A 20,306-nucleotide genomic window follows, 5' to 3' on the forward strand; every position below is an offset into this window, starting at 1 on the left:
AAAGTGACATACAGTTTTGTAATTGTACAGTCGATCCACGATTCAGATGGAATTCTTGTGTGTGAAAGCAAACCAGTGATAATGAGCCCATCCCCCCCCTCCCTCCCCAAACCAAACCAGTATTCAAGACACATGTGAAAGTGTGTGAAATGCCCTATATCAAATAGAATGTTGATGTTTGTTCTCGTGTGCCCATATAGAAAGACAGAACTGGTTCAAGCTTAACATTAAAGACCATATTAGATATTTACTGAGAATATTAAAACTTGAATATTTGGTGTTTGAGAGATGTTTTGCCAGATGTGGTTGTTATTTCTGTGTTTTGTAATTTGAGGCTCCTGTGTCTGTATTGGAGGGTTTGGGGGAAAATGATCCTGTTCTGAATCCAAATATAGAGTTAATATGTGCTGTACCTGGAAATGATGTCATGTTTAATGGTTAACGCTGGGACAGCATCTCATTCAGGTCCAAAAATATCCCTTTCCTTTCTTCTGTGCCCTTCAGGGAGTTATTTTAGTGATGTAACGATTGCCATTGAGTGAGTCTCTTGCACGCAAAGGCTAATTTGGAAGAAGGTTATTGTGTTTTTGCAGCTGAAACACAGTTCAAAAAAGGCCGGATTTCCACAACCCCCCAAAAGCAAGCAACTTTGTTGTTTACATTAAAGAAATAATTAATTAACAGTTAATATTAATGAAATAACTTGACTTAATGAAATAAATTAACACTGGACAAAATGTAACAGGTGCTTTTCATCTTCATGTGTTCCCATAGCAACATCATCTACAGTCAGTCAGATGTTTCTGTAGATTCACCCTGAAAAACTGTACAGAATTTCCTCCTATATTATTTAATCTCCTCTTGGTGTGAGTAATACAGCAGCATTTAGAAACAGATAAACAACTCATATTGAGAGCTAGACAGGCTAAAGTACGGCCTACACATAGAGGGGTTAGCTTAACACACTGTTAGAGCTAAGACCCCCAAAGTAAACAATCAGAACTCCATATAATCCTGCTGGTATTTATGCACAAATTCATCAAAAATATACTATATATGTCATTGAATAAAATATATGTTCTTGCCTTTGCTGATCAGAAACGAATAGCATTTTTAATCACTGTTCTCATTTTCATACCATTAAGATTGTTTATTAAGTGTTACATCATTGACACATCATTGTAGACATGTTTATTCTGTTTTTTTGGACAAAATTTTCAGCCTTTTTTTTCTTTCACTGAAAAACAAAAGTGCAATTTTTGCTGAAACTTGCTCTCAGTTTAAGATCTCCGTAGTTCCGTACTTAGAGTTCTGCTCTGAATCGTTCCTGAGCACTGGAACCTTCCCTGGAACTTTCACTGGAAATTTCCCACAATGCACCATTAAAACCAATGAGTTTTGGTCTAGCAAGACACTTAATCACAGTTTAGCATTCATTATTAGTTTTCAACTGACTAAAACATTCAAAGCATTAAATGCTTTGATGTTAATGTTTACAGCTAACTACCACATGCTTTTTTAAGCATAATAGCACAAAAGAACATTCTGTATTTCACAAGTATTGCATGTTTATTCTTTTTATGAATAAAACATGACTTTAGCCTGACTTAACTTTCCATCCTACAAATGACAATATGGCTAATGCTGGGATCAGACCACATGAATTCAGCCTGATTTTGACCCAATTTTTCGCACAATTTCCAGCACTGTCTGAATATGAGTGTCAGGAATGAGTGTTTCCCAATGGTTCAGAATTCTGAAAATAAAATACAGTTTGAGAAGTATTTTCACTGTCAAATTACTGTAGAATTTACTTTATTTACTTTATAAACCATACATGTATTTTAACACCGGTGCTGTTAATTTACAGATATACCTAGTTAAAATACTGAAACAAACTGAAAAAACTGTACTCCTAAGAAATTAAATTATTGTGACCATAAAGATTTTTACCATTGCTGAGAAAACTTACTTTTATTGTTAATTATGGGGTTTTGTCACTTGCTGTTGGATATTTTATCATTTTTTACAGATGCACTTCATGGTGTACATGGTGTACGGAATACATGTATGTGAATGAGAGTGAGGCAGGTGGAAAGGTGAAGATGCAAGGAGTAGAGGTCATAAAGGTGGATGACTTCAAATATCTTGGGTCAACCATCCAGAGCAATGGACAATGTAGAAAAGAGGTGAAGAAGAGGGTGCAGGCAGGATGGAGTGGGTGGAGGCAGGTGTCAGGGCTGATGTGTGACAGAAGGATAGCAGCAAGAGTGAAAGGGAAGGTTTACAAGACAGTAGTGCGTCCTGCTATGATGTATGGTTTGGAGACTGTGGCTCTGTCTAAAAGACAAGAGGCTGAGCTGGAGGTGGCGGAGATGAAGATGCTGAGATTTTTGTTGGGAGTGACAAGGATGGACAAGATTAGAAATGAGCAGATCAGAGGGACAGTGAAGGTGGAGCAGTTTGGAGATAAAGCCAGAGAGGCCAGGTTGAGATGGTTTGGACATGTGTTGAGGAGGAATAGTGGATATATTGGTCAAAGAATGTTGGAGATGGAGCTGCCGGGTAGAAGGAGAAGAGGTAGACCTCACAGAAGGTTTATGGATGTAGTGAAGGTGGACATGGAGATGGTTGGTGTAAAAGTAGAGGAGGCAGTGGACAGGGCAAGATGGAGGCAGATGATCTGCTGTGGCGACCCCTAAAGGGAGCAGCCGAAAGAAGAAGAAAGAAGACTTCATGGTGTACATCATGACTTTCTGCGGGTATTTACAGTTGCACGAGTCCACTGTAATGACAAAAAACACCATGTTTTTATATGTGAAACACACGGACATGGTTTTGGATCTTGTCCCTTTACAAGAGCATAGGTTGTGGTCATAAGAAGCATGCAAGTTACTTTAGCGTGTATCATGCAAAATGAAGAAAAAGGCATCAAAGCACATGTTCACACGAGTTGCACAAGATGTTACTCAGGATTATATTAAATATTTTTATTAAATCAGTTCATTTTAAAAAGCATTTATGTCTATGGGCTATGTTATGATAAAGAGATTCATCTGGAATTGTTTTAATTATCACATTGTCATACTCTGAATCAAAAAACAAATTGTATTGTTAGTTGCCTAGCAATTCCTGCCTCTATTAAATATAGAAATGTATTGATATTTTCAGCTAAAGGGACTTTATGATGCGATAATAGAGACAAATTCCTGATCTGTAGATTGTATTTGTGTGGATTTCACTGTTGTGCTGCCTGTGGTCTGTGTCTGAATGAAAAGGGGTCATCCCTCAGAGATAACTCATGTTAATCACAGCCTGAGCTCTCGAATAAGAAGCTTATCATCGCACAGTCTCACCCCACACTGAAAACTCACCAACAGCCATCAGCCTCAAACCCAGAGCCCAACAACCAACATTAGCTTCAAAACCAGAGCCCAACAACCATCATTATCCTCAAACCCAGAGCCCAACAATCATTAGCCCCAAACTCTTTGCTCAACAACCATCATCAGCCCCAAACCCAGAGCCCAACAACCATCATCAGCCCCAAACTGAAAGCGCAACAACTATCATTAGCCTCAAACCCAGAGCCCAACAACCATCATTAGCCTTAAAACCAGAGCCCAATAACCATCATCAGCTTCAAACCCAGAGCCCAACAACCTTCAGACCCAAACTGAGAGCTCAACAGCCATCATTAGCCGTAAAACCAGAGCCCAACAACCATCAATAGCCTTAAAACCAAAGCCCAACAACCATCATCAGCTTCAAACCCAGAGCCAAACAACCATCAGCCCCGAACTGAGAGCCCAACAACCATCATTAGCCTTAAAACCAGAGCCCAACAACCATCATCAGACCCAAACTGAGAGCCCAACAGCCATCATTAGCCTTAAAACCAGAGCCCTACAACCATCATTAGCCTCTAACCCAGAGGCCAACAATCATTAGCCCCAAACTCTTTGCTCAACAACCATCATCAGCCCCAAACCCAGAGCCCAACAACCATCATCAGCCCATAACTGAAAGCCCAACAACTATCATTAGCCTTAAAACCAGAGCCCAACAAACATCATCAGCCCCAAACTGAGAGCCCAACAGCCATCTTTAGCCTTAAAACCAGAGCCCAACAACCATCATCAGCCTCAAACCCAGAGCCCAACAACCATCATCAGATCCAAACTGAGAGCCCAACAGCCAAAATTAGCCTTAAAACCAGAGCCCAACAACCATCATCAGCCTCAAACCCAGAGAACACCAACCATCATCACCTTCAAACCCAGAGCCCAACAACCATCATCAGATCCAAACTGAGAGCCCAACAGCCAGAATTAGCCTTAAAACCAGAGCCCAACAACCATCATCAGCCTCAAAGCCAGAGCCCACCAACCATCATCACCTTCAAACCCAGAGCCCAACAACCATCATCAGATCCAAACTGAGAGCCCAACAGCCAAAATTAGCCTTAAAACCAGAGCCCAACAACCATCATCAACCTCAAACCCAGAGCCCAACAACCGTTATCAGCTTCAAACACAGAGCCCAACAACCATTGGACCCAAACCTAGAACCCAACAACCATCATCAGCTTCAAACCCAGAGCCCAACAACCATCATCAGCCCCAAACCCAGAGCCCAACAACCATCATCAGCCTCAAACCCACAGGCCCACAATCATCAGCCAGAAACTCTGAGCTCAACAACCATCAGCCCTAAACCCAGAGCCCAACAACCATTAGCCTCAAACCCAGAGCCCAACAACCATCATTAGCCCCAAACCCAGAGCCCAACGACCATCATCAGCCCCAAAACCAGAGCACGAAAAACATCATCAGCTCCAATTATATGCAGTTCAGAACCTCAGATTGTTCTGAATTTTGTTCTGAATTTTAGATTATTCTAAATTTCATTCCGACTCTTTAGTTTTTCAAAAATCACATTTTTTAAATTTGTATTCAGTATTTTAGGTTATTATTCTGAATTTTATTCAGAAGGTTCAGGATATTCAGACACATAAAGCATGAATTTGTGTGTGTGTGTATGTGTGTGTATGTGTGTGTGTGTGTGTGTGTGTGTGTGTGTGTGTGTCCTAGATTAAAGGCTGCTGGAACAGTGTCAGCACATAGTTGGCAGATGTGCACAGCTGTGTATTCCCCTCTCTCTCTAGCTCTTTCTCTGTTTCTTTCCCTCTCTCTGTCTCTCCTTCTCTCTCTCTTCTCTTCTTTTCTCCTCCCTCACTTTCATTCATTATTCACTTCTTGCACCCTTCTTTTAAAGTTGCCATTCTGAAGATACAAGATTTTGTTCTGACACCAATGATAATATATAATATTATATAACTGTTATCACTAACAAAGAGAGCCAAACTACTTATTAAACTCTTTGGGCATTTTTATATTTTATTATGTTATGTTTTGTGACACTGTTTAACTCTATCAGACATTGTGTCTTGCCAGCGATCCATTCACTGTGTTTGTGTTTGACTACTTTAACAGTTTAACTGATTAAGCTCTGCCCCCAGAGTATTTGGTGAGCATGCACATCCATGTTGGTCAGTAAAATGGATCTAGGGTTAGGCTGCCTTTATTACTTTATTTATTATGCATCCAACAGTAATTGCGTCAGATGGCTAAAACCGGAAAACAAGTATGTTATGCAGCACTTGGTAGCTTCCGAACAACATCAGCTCACTCTTTAAGTGAGTTAGAAATATTATGTTATTTTTTATTGTCTTTATTGTGTTGCTTTATTATAAAATCAAACAAAATTAACAGGCTGCATTAAATATTTTGTTATATTTGTTTGCACCTTAAGTGATCTGGTCATTAAAATCTTGTGGGCCGCGAGTTAGAAAAGAAGAACCGCTTCTGGTCTGTAATAGGTGGTTCTTTAGAGAATCGTTTTTGTGAAATACCTTTTTAAAGTTTTAAAGTTTAAAGTTTTTCTATTGTTACAGGCTTGACATTGTAATAATAGAAGAACCCTTTTCAGAACCATTTTCAAAAAGGTGCTATATAGAACCATGTAAAACACACTCTCCATCAATCCATTTAACGATACGAAGAAACCTTTAATCAAAGGGTTCTTTGAGTGTTCATAGCTCCATATAGAGCCATTTTCTGTGGAAACTTAACAAAATAAATGAATAAAAAATGAAGAAACGTTACAGAATGATGAACAGAGCTTAAGATGATTCTAAAATGAGTGCCTGAACATCTTGAGGCAGATAACTTGACAAATAGCAAACACAGTTGGGAATGTGAAAACATTTTGAACAGCAGTGCATCAATAAAAGCCTCATTTCAGATCATGTCGTGTCGGCTTTCAGATCAAAGTGTGTTTTCCTTCTTTGACGTTATTTATAAGGACCAGCCTTTCTGTGTGTTATTAAAATAATTATAATACCTAATGTCAGTGACATTTGCCCCGCAGACGTGAAACAGAGCCGCTCACCGTTACCTGGGTGGCCCTCCGCCGCCGGCTGTGTGATGAGGCAGATGTGTTCGCAGGAAGGAATTTGCGTGTGTGAAATGTGATTGATGTCAGTGGAGCATATGGTGTTATAGTTTTGCCTGAGGACTCACGCATGAGCTCCTAGAAAACACATTGATTTATTAAAATGCCAAATGGCAAAGTCTGGCGTGATGGGTGACAACTTGACACGAGTCTCTGGTGCGGCTGCAGGAATGTAGGTCAGAGAAATTGACTGAGATACCTTCTACTGAGAGAGGGAGCGAGAGAGAGGGGGGTGAGAGTCATATAGTTACACTAGATGAATGGGAGACGAGTGTGAGGGAGGATGAGCACTTATTCACTTACACGTCTATTCACATTTTTCTTTTGCTTGTTTTTTTTCCCCCGAGGCTTCTCTTATGACATCTGTGTGGCTTTGTGTACAGAAGTAGCAGTTGCTGTGCCTTTAAAATCAGCATGACTCTGAAATCTGAACACATTTTTCTTAACGTGATGTATTTCCTTGTCAAACAGGCCGCTCGGATGGGAAATAATTGTGGGCGGGCTGTGATTTTGTTCTGTAGACACTTAATTTGTTTTACTGAAATTCCAAATAAAAGAATAAAAATAACCAGGATTTGCATTTTCTGTTGTATCTGAAACAGAATTCATTCACTGTAAAAGTTAAAAATTATTATTATTTTTTTTTTTACTTTTTAAGACGTAGACTAGGCGAAACGCTGGTTAGCAGGCTAGCCTGTTAGCATGTTAGTGTAATCTTTCCCTTCTGCTGTAACTCGTTGATGGAACCAAACCATGCCATTTGCAGGCTTCAGAATCACTACACTTAAGTCAAAACATTTTTGTGTAGCTATAGCTAAAATATTCACTACAATTTCATTACAGACTTTAGTCAATCTGGTGGCGACTGTGCAATCCCGACTGAGCCGCAGCAAACGGGCACGCGTGGGTCCCATGTGCTGATCACCAATGACTAGTATGCTTAACTCAGGGGTCACAACTGAAATGTTAAGAAGAGCTGTTTTGTCCGTTCAATAAAAATCAAACCACCTTGGGAGGCACAACATTTTCTGTCCGTTTTACCATCTTGGCTGTAAGTATATCTCAGTGTGTGCTGATGTGCTAATACGGGCTAAAAATATAAACCCAAGCCCAGACTTACTTTGCCTTTAGTCTTAATTTTTATTGGATATCATGCCTTTGGTTGTGTACATTTGATTGTTGGTTACACTTTTGTATATTTGCAGCTTTTCAATTGTACCTTTCTTTCTGGCACATGATTAAATGCAGTGTCTTGTTCACACTGTCAGTTGGGCTTGGTGTGTCAGGTGGAGATTCACAAACATTCTGACAATCGTGCTTTGAAAGTTGCTAAAAAGTAGCCACTACTTTTCAAAAAGTAGCTAAAAAGTAGCCACTACTCCTTCTGGAAAAGTAGCTAAATTGTAGTAGCTACAAATTTTGGGAAAGTAGCTACAAAATAGCTAACTACTCATTTTTCAGTAGCTATCCCAACCCTGGTTTTATGTGACCAAGAACACAAACTAACTTGTTTCTTATTTAACTTATTTCAGGTTGAATTTAAGACTGATATATGCAAATGAGCTCTTTTCTGATTAGTTGCCGAGAATTTGACTCATTTAAAAAGCAGTTCTTATAATGTATTTTAATATTTTTCATTAAAATGTTCCAGTTCAGATGTGCTGTTACAAGCTAGATAAGACAGATGTGTAGTAACGTGTCTGATAATGAGCCAGATGTGCTGTAACGTGTGGGGAATGAGGCAGCTGTGCAGTAACGTGTCTGATAAGGAGACAGATGTGCAGTAACATCTAATAAGAAAGCAGATGTGCTGTAACATGCTGGAAATCAGCCAGATCTGGTGTAACGTGGTGGATAAGGAAACGTGCTGTAGCATGTCGGATAAGAAGACAGTTGTGCTGTAACATGTAAAAAATGAGGCAGATGTGCTGTAGCATCTCAGATAAGGAGACAGATGTGCTGCAACATGTCAAAAATGAGGCAGATGTGCTGTAGCATCTCAGATAAGGAGACACGTGATGTAACATGTCGAAAATGAGGCAGATGTGCTGTAACATGTCGAAAATGAGGCAGATGTGCTGTAGCATCTCAGGTAAGGAGACAGATGTGATGTAACATCGAAAATGAGGCAGATGTGCTGTAACATGTCAGAGAAGGAGACAGATGTGCTGTAACATGTTAGATAAGGAGACAGATGTGTTGCACTGTGTCAGATAAGGAACCAAATGTGCTGTAACTTGTCAGAATAAGATGACAGATGTACTGTAACATGTCAGATAAAGAGACAGATGTGTTAACATGTTGGATTAGGAGACAGATGTGGAGGATAAGGAGACAAATGTGTTGCACCATGTCAGATAAAGAATGTAATGTGCTGTAATTTGTCAGAGTAAGGCAACAGATGTGCTAAAACACATCAGATAAAGAGACAGATGTGCTGCAACATGTCAGATAAACAGACAGATGCTGTAAAATGTCAGATAAGGAGTAAAATGTGCTGTAGTGTGGTGGATAAGAGGCAGATGTGCTGTAACATGTCAGATAAGGAAACAGATATACTGTATCATGTCAGATAAGGAACCAGATGTGCTGTAACATGTCAGATAAGGAACCAGATATACTGTATCATGACAGATAAGGAACCAGATGTGCTGTAACATGTCAGATAAGGAACCAGATATACTGTATCATGTCAGATAAGAACCAGATGTGCTGTAACCTGTCAGATAAGGAGATAGATGTGCTGTATCATGTCAGATAAGGAACCACATGTGCTGTAAAATGTCAGATAAGCAACCAGATATACTGTATCATGTCGAATAAGGAACCAGATGTGCTGTAACCTGTCAGATAAGGAGACAGATGTGTTGTAACCTGTCAGATAAGGAGACAATGTCTGTGTTTATATGCAAGGATTTTTGCCAATCCGATTGAATACAATTGTATTACAGATTCAGACTGAGGTGTTTATATGCTCACTATTTAACTGTCTGATTGAGCTATTGGTCGGATTATTAGGCTGCATGTAAACGTGGCTAGAGTGCTGTGAGGTCAGATAAGAAGACAGATGTACTGTATTATAATTACTTTAAGTGACTGCACCTTACCCATTTAAAAATACTGGAGTTCCCCTTTAACTGTGCTTTTTTCTTTTTTTGTTTGTAGGATTCTGTATAAAGAGCTCTCCTCTGCAACCTCCCTGTAATGTGTTGCTGTCAGTGACATTGAGAGTCTCCAGGTTCCTGTTCTCTGTGCTGACTTCAGAGATTCGAGATAAAGAATGGAATCGGCCTCTGGAGTCCACATCTGCAGTCTGCATCCCGACACAGTGCGGTGCTTCGCTCTCAGCAGCCTGAGGGCTTCGTGACTTCCTGTAAGAGCGCTCAGGTTGGTCTGCTGTTCACCCGCGTTTACTGCCCTGCCTGCGGGTCTACTCTGAGTTTACGGCCTGCCATGGGCATGTTTGTTTTACGCTGCGTTTGGGGCTGATTGATGTCTCTGTGTGGGGCGATGCAGCGGAGCTTTTCAGTAAATCACACAGACACGCGCAAGATTTTGATGGCAGTTTTAATTTCATGGATGACAGCTGAAAGTCTGCAGCTCTGAACAAATCACACAGCACCATAAAGACACCAAAAAACACCCAGAAAGAAAAAACTAAAAATCTTATTGCATTTCAGTGTGGGGAGTGTGGTGACAACAGTCTAATAAACACTATACAGACTATACACACTTCTTCAAGGGCTCTTTGCTAAAGGCAATGGTTTTTGATGGGTTATTTATATATACTTGCTTAAATAGTTCTTTGCATGGTGAAATGGTTCTTCAGATTGGTAGAGAATGTGTTGTAGGTACCAAAAAGGGTTCTGATGTTGTTATGTTGTCAAGCATGTAAAAATAGAAATTAAAAAATTATAAATCAGAATCACTTTTGAGTATAACCACTCATGTTGCTGTTGCCTGCCCAAAAATACATTCTGATCCATGAGCCAAAATCAAACACAGATCTTCACTATTATTTTACAGCAGGTCGTGGAGCAGAAATGAGAGCAAATAAGGGTCTGTAAAGAGTGAGACATTAGAACAGGCAGATTATGCTGACAATACAGTCTCGACAAGCTGCTACAAGAGGAAAGCAAGCTTTGTTGATGAATCCACTCCTTTGATCATAGACAGCTTTCCAACAGCAGCCAGTGTTCACTTGGAATAGGCCCGAGACTTGGGGGTTTTGCCGGACCACAGTTCAGCTCTGTCTGTTGTAGATATTGGTTGAGTTTTCACATTTAGAGTTTTTACATTTAGCGAACTAGAGAAAAAGTTTGATTTGTCCACATCAGACAAGGTGGATGTAAAATCACCCTGAGAAACTTCTCCATTGTATACGTACTTTATAGTGGTTAGAATATAAAAAACGTTGATTTCTTAATTGTTAAGTTAATCCTTTTTACACTTATGTTAAAATATATGCCTTAAAATGCCTTAAGATGCCATAAAATGGCATTACTGGCTCACCATGAGCCACTGTCTCCCCAGAGTTCAGCCATGTGGGCCACTACAGGGTGCTTTGCAACCCACTGGTGGTTGATGGACCACAGGTTGAGAAACCCTGGAGTATATCATCACAGCTGCAGTATAGCGCCCACCTTTACACTGTAGTCAACAGAATACAGTTTAGCTAACAAGATGCTTTTCATCTGACTGGAAGAAAACCACAATCAGCTTTATCTAAGAAACACTGACAAAGCTGAGCTCAGCCTGATATTCACCATCAGTTTTGGAAACTTATTTATTTTCTTTTTGACTTTCTCATCAGACATACAGTCGTGTCCAAACGTCATTCAAATTGATCGTGTCAGGGTGTTTGTACAAAAAGTTTAAATTGTTTTTAGTCTGATCTCTTCCAGTGAAACTCATGTTCAGACACCTCTAAGGTACATTTGATCTGCTGATCAGAGGTTTTTGCACAAACTTGCAGAGTTTATGCAGCTTGAGCTCATTTTGTTTTTGAAGCAAAAGGGGGACATATCACCAAATAACAGGAAATCCTGAAATTTATGTGAAAATTTCAGAGATTCTACTTTTCACTCAAATTCTTATGCTGATAATAAAGTTTGTAATATTTTTTTTTCTGTTCAGCTAGAAAGGAACCCATAATACTAGCACTTTACTGGTGCTCAGACTTTTGGACCCCACTATGTCTCCTGAAAAGTAAATAACTTTGTTTTGACTGGAAATTAAGTAAATGAAGGTTCTCTGACTTTTGCACACACTGCAAAAAATGATATCTCGGCAAGTGAAATGATTTTAAATCTAGTGGATTTGTCTACTGTTTCTCATTGTGAGTACTGTAAGCTTATTATAAGATTATTTAACTGATTTCTGTATATTTTCTACCTGTTTTAAGTGTTTTAAGTCAAATGATGTTGCTATACTGGCAGATCATTTTGCTTGTTGTAAGAAACATGATTGAAACAAACCAACGTATCTGCTAATACAGTGAGAATTTGACTTGAATTATTAAAAACAAGTAATAAAAATTTAGATAATTTAGAATGAAAATGAAATAAAACGAGAAATATCAGATATATCCATTAGATTTAAGACCACTACTCTTGATGAGAGTGCAGTGCTGTATGTGACTGTATAAGCATCTGTCCTCAGTATTCTATAACTGGTGAACTTACACTGTATACCATCTGCTGAGCCATTTGTCTCTTCTTGTTTTTCATTATGTAGGTTACCTGGTGACCCAACAGCACTGAATTAAATCATAATAACATGCCTTACCATGTTGAGGTTAGAAATCTAGAACAGTGGCATCCAAAGTCCGGCCACGCGGCCAAATGTGGCCCACAGACAGATTTTAATTTAGTGTGTGTTATATAATTGTCCAGCCAGCCAGTATGCTGCAGTTCTTCCTCTCACCTGATGGTGGCAGCAATGCCGAAAGACACACAGTGTACAGTGTAAGGCACCACACTACGGTAACGAAGTTAGCTAGTTTAAGAACCTTTCTTCTCTGACTAGATCTACAGCTTCCTTTAGTGACCCACATTTAGTCCAGACAGCCGTAATGCTCAAACTAAAACTGAAAACAGCAGGTTTTGATTGAATTTTGCACTTTTTAATCGAGAGCCGCAGCAGCCGAGCCTCATATTTCAAAAGACTGTTTGATATCAGACATGAAACACAGCATGACAATTACAGTAAATATCATCAGAGCAAATTCAGCAGCTCAGTGAATATGAACCCTCTAATGTGGAACAGTATCTGCTGTTCATGCTGATTAATCTGCTCTTCTAGTTTAATAAATTGATTTCTGGGTGATGGAGCTTCATATAAAACTGAAAATTCATATATTTTTGTTTAGTTTGTCTCAAAAATGATGCTTTTGAGCAAGTAAACACTTGATTAGGAATATAATTAATACATTAGATATGTTTTAGTTTTACTCTTAAACTATTTGTTACAAGCGCTTAAAGACACAAACTGCTCTGAGCTTTGTGCATCTTTTATACAGTGATAGGAAACACAGTAGCTCACAGAAAAGCTCTGATTTTATGTGCTGATATTTTAAAAACTTCATATTCTGATATTATTGGTATTTTTGAATAGTATTTTGGCCTTCAACTCTTTTGACACGGTACGATCTGTCTCTCTTTAAAAATATTTAGGCCCTCTTGGTCTAGACAAAACATGTCCCTTTTCTTAGAGTATACGATGTAAAATGAGCCTGCGGTCTGTGTCTTTGGGGAGCTCTTTGTCTTAACACCAGGTGCACAAGTACTGCACTCACACTTGCCCGGCACACATGCCAGGGAGCAGCTGTTAATGGTCTAGGGGGGTGTTGGGGTGGGGGGGTGTTTGAACATTCCAACGAGACATTGCTAGGATTCTGCCTAATAATGACTAACACCTCCTTATCCTTGTTTTAAATGTCCTGCTTTGTTTAAGGGGAAATGCTGAAGACTATTAAGTCTAATTAAAAACATATTAAAGGCCAATTTCAGAATATAGCTTTCTTTACAGTGGTGGTGATGGGAACCAGGGGTCGCCAGGACTACAATAGAAATGTATACACATTTAATTTACTATCCAAAACCACCAGTGAACCTGCACATGTCTTCTGAGTTTTATATGGAATGTTGATAATGAGAAAATAGTGGAAATGTGAAATAATAAGTTTTCTTTAGGGACTATTTTGCTTTACAACACTCTGAATGTATCCCTCCACCATGAATGGATTAAAATACATTTACGACAAAACCTAGTCGCAAGCCTATCATAAAACAATGTGTCAGACATCAGGCAGTGAATTCATAACCATTTCATGTAATAACTTTCTGTGAGGGAGCTTTTAGAGGTGGACATCTGGTTCCTATCACCACCACTGTGAACAGTTCTGACTCTGTAAGTTTCTCTAGAGCACAGCGTTTCACACCAAACCACTCTGAATGACTCTGTTTATATCTTAACTGTTTAATTAAGTCAAATATTGGAAAAATCGGTTCCCCCTTAATAACTGAATTTACAAATTAAATTTATTGGTCAAACAAACATAAATGACTCATTTATTGTAGTGCAGTGAGAAACAGGGTAAATGAAGTGAGAGAAAAGGCTGGAGAAAGAACTGATAAAGCGTGTCTAACACTCCCAAATAGGTAGTGGAGGGCTAATATCCCCCCAGAGGGACCTAGCCTAGAATTGTAACACATGCTCACGTATTACTACCTTTGTGGGGCTATTATGCTGACCTGTGGCTAAAAACTGCTAATCACAACATTAACCTTTACATAATAAACAATTAAACTCACTGTCACTGTGATAACCTGTCACTGTGGGGACATTGGGTCCTAACAAGGAGAGTAAAACAAAATGCAAACACACACACAAAGCCCCCAAGATGGCCCACCCCCAACAGATTCTGTACTCTTTGATCTGTGCTTCCACAGAGTCTGTCTCTTTTTTTCTATTTATTTACATTTTCTCCTTAGGCACAGATTTAGACTCCCCGCCCCCGCCTCCCACCCCTCCTCACACACTGAGTCTGTTTTTGAGTGTTGTATTTGTGTGTTGAATGTGGGGGTGGGGGGTTTTGGGAGATATGTGTAATATCAGCAGCATGCCAAAGTGGTTTAGTGAACTGTTTTTTAAAATAATAAACGTTAAAATTTTAAATAAACATTTTTTAAACATTGATAAACAAATCCTCTTTTCTTAAGTCAGAGCACTACTGGCCTTAATTTCCAGTTTAGCTTATCTTATTACACTGTTTCCCAAGAAGAGTTGGAGTAGTACCACTTTTTTCCCATGCTGATAATAAAACTTTGGAGTATTGGCTGATTCGGGAGGTGGGAACGTGTTGCAAGTAACAGTAAAGTATCAAGTCTTGACACTTGAATATACAGCCTATTCAATGACAGTATGTTAGAAGTATATGGTAGTGTATTAAGGGTTTTTTCAAATTAAGTTGGCATGGCTGACTTACTAGCAACCCTTGGATAGCAACCACTTAACAACCACCACAAATACCTTAACAACCCCCTGTCAAACATGAGAGAAACCATAGTAACCACTTAACAGTACTCTCGCAACCACCTACAGCACCACAGTAACCACACAGCAACACCATAGCAACCACCTAACAATACCCTATCACCACCTGGAATGCTACAGTAACCACACAGCAACACTATAGCAACCACCTAACAATACCCTAGCAACCACCTGGAACACCATGACAGACCTCATAGCATATCGATAGTAACGACCTAAAATAACATAGCAACAATATAGCAACTCCTTAGCACTCACCTGGGATGACATTGCAACCACTAAGCAACATCCCAGCAACTATTATAGTAACCACCTTGAACATCTCAGTGACTGCTTAGCAACAACTTAACAACCAACTATCAGTACCATAGCAGTGACAATCACCAAACGTAACTGCCAAACAAAGTCCCAGCAGCCAGCTGGAATACCATAGCAATACCCTAACAACCATCTGGAATTACTGTATATATCATATCAAGTAAGAAAACAATGCAGAACTGCTTTCATGCTTTAGCTTTAGCTGGCTTTGATGAAAGTTCATTCACAAACTTTCTCACTACCACTGTGAAAAATTTCCCTAGATCAGAGTGTTTCACACCAAACCACTCTGAACAACTCTGTTTACATCTTAACCGTTTCATTATGTAGAATTTTTGAAAAAGGTGGAGTTCCCCTTTTAGGCTCTGATAGATAATAATCAGCTGACATCTCATCTGTAGAGCCACTGTTAGTTAACACAGCATCCTGACAGATAAAATATACACTCCTGGAAAAAATGGTTCTTCAAAGGTTCTTTAGTAAAGACAGTGGTCCTATGTAGAACCATGAGCACTCAGAGAACCTTTTGCATGCTTACAGGTTTATCTGCATGGTGCAATTGTTCTTCAGATTGATGGAGAACGCGTTGTAAATAGTCCTATGGTTCTGCTGTTGTTACAAGCTTGGTGTTCTCCCTTTCTGATGCTCTACAGAACCAAACGTAAAGTCCTGCTGGAGTTTTCTTTCTGTATGAGGTCAGATTTGTGTTCTGACCACAGTGCTATGTCATTGAGATGGAGCCAGAGCCTGAGGCCAGTGTTTCACATTTCTCTGGTATTTCCGCTGCTGTTGAGCACGGGTTTGGGGTCTCCCTAATTGAGCTCTCTCTAAAACCATCATTGATTTTGATTTTGTCACCGGGAGGGGTCTCTGTGAGCCCCCCATACCGGACATTACATTAGTTGTGGTTTTGTGGGTGAGGGCAAGTTTGGTCAGATCATGTCCTAAATAAGCTGTAAGGGCAGGAAATAACCAACGTGAATAACTGACCCCTAAAGCATGCCAGGATTGACCCAATGGGGGCGACACGCCGAGCCACGCTGTGGGGGAGGCAGATGGACTTCCTGTCTCATTATCCACCCACCTACCCACTCACAGGCAACACAAACACACACAAACCACAGGACGTGAGCGGATCACTCAGACTGTGTGTGGTTTTCTTCTGCCATCATCAGAGCTGGGTTTTGACATGTGGATATTGACATAAAAGCTGTCGGATGAAAAAAGATGACGATGTGAGAAGCAATAAATTACTATTAAAGTAATGTGCCTCTGGCTGGATATAATACAAGTGCAGACATTTTTTTGGGATGTGTAAGCAGAAATCTAACTGACCTTTCTTTAAACCTCTCTTTATACAAATAGCAAAATAGAAAATTGCAAAACATTATTTACTATTCTACACATAAAAAGAAATGAAATATTAGCCAATACTAAAGTGCACCACAACTGCACAAAATTTATTTTTATATAGGCACATAAGAACAAACACATTCTTTTCATTTTATGAAGTTTCATTTTATTTTTTGTTTAGTTATTAAATATTTGTAATCAGACACAGTAGGTTGTATTTAGTTAAAAATAACATTCTTGCTTTTTGTTGAGTTCTTAGTTAGACCAGGACTTTAATTTTGAAGGACTCTGGGGGGGCACAAGGTAGTGAGCTTCAGGAGCCCAGCTAGCTGGCTATTGTTTCGATGCCAAGCTTGTAACAATGGAAGAACCCTTTTTGGCACCATACAGAACTCTTTTCAAAAAGGTCTATATAGTGTTTCATGAAGAGGTTCTTTGAGTGCTCAGGAACTTTTGAACAACCATAATTTTTAAGTGTGTGTGAAACACTTTCTGTTGGGTTTCCCTTTAATTTGTTAATACAGTACCCTGCAATATTCATAAATGATACTGGTATTTCAACATCATGACAAATTTTTATTCTGTGCCTGAATGGCCAAGTAAACACATTCCATCCATTTATGTTTTGGAGGGGTCACTGATAGTTGGAGTTGATGCAAAGAAAAAAATTAGACGCAGAAAAAACTCAGAAAAACTAGAGGCTAAGAGATTCACTCACCACAGAACACACTCAGCTTTCACTCCACCAGTCACTCAACTCTGCGCTCTCAGATTTCCTTTAAGCATATCGTTCAGTAAGCTGGAACTGAGCCTGTGCTGTGTGGCATGTTTAGCCTGCTAACTAATCTATCGTTAGCTTAGCCAAAATGCTACAGAGTAGCAGTTGGTCAGAATCAGACTTGTACTGTGGTGTGCAGCTCTGTTTGTCTGTAGCTGCTTGCTAAGTCAACGGTAAGATCCAAATACCACAGAGTAGGTTTAATTTCTCCTTTCTGTCCCACTACTCCACTTTACTCCTTCAACTATTGCCCACCTCAAAATGTTGGTAATGTAAATAATTGAAAGCGCTTTACGATGCTTTTCAGAAGAGGTGTATGTGTAGATTAATTTTTAAGACTTGTTTGACTTTCATCATCATCATCGTTAACCGCTTGGTCCAGATAGGGTCGCGGTAGCAGTTGGGAGAGCAGAGAATCCCAGATGATCCTGTTCCCCACAACTGCCTCCAGCTCATTCCTGGGGACCCCAAGCCGCTCCCAGGCCAACTTGGAGATATAACCCCTCCAGCGGGTCCTAGGGCGACCCCGGGAGGCATCCATGGGGCATCTGGTATCAGATGCCCGAACCACCTCCGCTGGCTCCTCTCAAAGCAGACTAATCTGAGCTCCTCCCAGATGGCCAAGCTCCATACCCTATCGAATAGTGTTGATCACCGCCCTGTGAAGAAAGCTCATTTCCGCCGCTTGTATTCACAATGTCATTCTTACGGTCATTACCCACAGCTCATGACCATAGATGAGGGTTGGGATGTAGAACGACCGGTAAACCTTCTTCACCACTACAGTCCTGTACAGTGACCGCATTACTGCTGCCGCCTCTCCCAGCCTGCGGCCGATCTCACGATCCCTTTTCCCATCACTCGTGAACAAGACCCCGAGATACTTAAACTCCTCCACCTGGGACAAGTCCTGATGGGCATGCCATCTTTATCCGGACTAAGACCATGGACTCAGACTTGGAGGTGATGATCCGAATACCAACCGCTTCACACTCAGCTGTAAACCGCTCCAGTGAGTGCTGGAGGCATCCATGTGATCCAGCCAAAAGAACAACATCATCTGCAAATAGCAGCGACGCCACCCTCCGGCCTCCACACATAATGCCCTCTTGACCCCGGCTATGCCCTGATACTCTGTCCATGAATATCACGAACAGGGGTGGAGACAGGGCACAACCCTGGTGAAGTCCAACATTAACACTGAAAGAGTCTGACTTAATGCCAGTATACGAACACAGCTCTCACTCCGGGAGTACAGGGATTGCCTTATAATGAATGTTTATTGCAGTAATGACCATGTTGTTTACTTTGGCGCTAATAGTGTGTGTATACGCAATATGATATGACATTTTATATATATATATATATATATATATACATATATAAAACATTTCACACACTGCGCTGCACCAAATCCCATTAAACAGGACTTATTACGTTCTCTTTGCAATCAAACATGCAGGTGCAAAGTGTTTTTAAGTACCGATGATATCCATGACATGCTCAGAAGGGCATATTGAGACATGATTTATTACGATTACGATAAATATTGCCAAATTTTCCAGCCGTTCCTTGGATTGGATTGAAGTAAGCTAACCTGTTAGACTTTTACTTTAAGAGAAATATTAGTCATGAAATGGAAATAATGTTTTGTGTTGCTGCAGTTTTGTACACACACAATTGTTGTACACACTGTTTGTCTGTACAAAAAAACTGTTTGTTTTTTTAGATGTGATTTTTAGCAGTAATAAAGTTTAAATGCCCTGTTAAGCCGTTAGCTTGGTCGAGGGGTTGGGGGTTATGCAAGATGCAGCAGTGGATGAAATTAGGGGATAATTTTGGGGAGCAGTCAGATTAGTAATGCTGTTTAACATCCATCAGTTTTTAAATAGATTGTTTGACATTTATTGAATGATGGCTTGAAAATCTCACACTGCATTCACTGATTTGGTGACTTTGTAATCTAAATAAACCTTTGATTATTTCTGAATTTGAAATAGCCCCAAATATGAAGACACAAGTGCATCAGAAATACAGCCCCATTTCCAAAATAGTTGGGGTGCTGTGAAATATATGAAAAAAAATGCAAAGATGTGTAAAGCATTTAAACTCTATATTTCATGCTTCAAAGACAACATATGAAAAGTGGAAACAGAGGAATGTTATGTTTTTTTGAAAAATATATGAATTTGATGCCAGCAACACATTCCAAAAAATTTGGGATGGGGGCAACACAACACTGGTGAAGTTGAATAATGCTAAAAAACACCTGGTGGTTAATTGGCAACAGGTCAGTAAATAGTATAAAATGAGCATCTCAGAATGGCTAAGTGTTTCAGAAGTAAAGATGAGGAGGGGCTCACCACTCTGTGAAAGACTGCACGATGAAATAGTGCAACAATTCAAGAATAATGTTTCTCAATGTAAAATAGCAAAGAACTTTTGCTTTTCATCATCTCTGGTACGTAATAACGTTAAAATGTTCAGAGAATCTTGAGAAATCTCTGTATTTAAGGGACAAGTAAAAAACAGTATTTGCTGTTGTGATCGTTGGGCCCTCAGGTGGCACTGTATTAAAAACAGACATGATTCTGTAGTGGACATCATTGCATGGGCTCAGGAAGACTTCTGCATATGAACACAGAACGCTGCATCAACAAATGCTAATTAAAACTCTTAAACACAAAGAAGAAACCATATATAAACAGGATCCAGAGAACCCACCTCCTTCTTTGGGCCCGACCTCATGTAAAATGGACTGAGGGGAAGGCCTTGCTTGTTTTAG

General features: G+C 39.7%; 1 protein-coding gene across 4 annotated transcripts in view; it reads left to right on the plus strand.

Moving 5' to 3' along the window:
• LOC108424637 (nck-associated protein 5-like) overlaps nucleotides 1-20,306 on the plus strand; it is a 137,453-nt gene that overhangs the window by 14,188 nt on the left and 102,959 nt on the right. For 2 of the 4 annotated variants that reach the window (XM_017692789.2, XM_017692787.2), the window contains exon 2: nucleotides 9,682-9,903. The gene's annotated coding sequence lies outside the window, so the exon portion shown is untranslated. The remainder of the gene's footprint in view (nucleotides 1-9,681; nucleotides 9,904-20,306) is intronic. The other 2 variants (XM_037532378.1, XM_037532377.1) reach the window with 1 other exon arrangement.

The sequence above is a fragment of the Pygocentrus nattereri genome, chromosome 21, assembly GCF_015220715.1.
Source record: "Pygocentrus nattereri isolate fPygNat1 chromosome 21, fPygNat1.pri, whole genome shotgun sequence".
Taxonomy (NCBI): domain Eukaryota; kingdom Metazoa; phylum Chordata; class Actinopteri; order Characiformes; family Serrasalmidae; genus Pygocentrus; species Pygocentrus nattereri.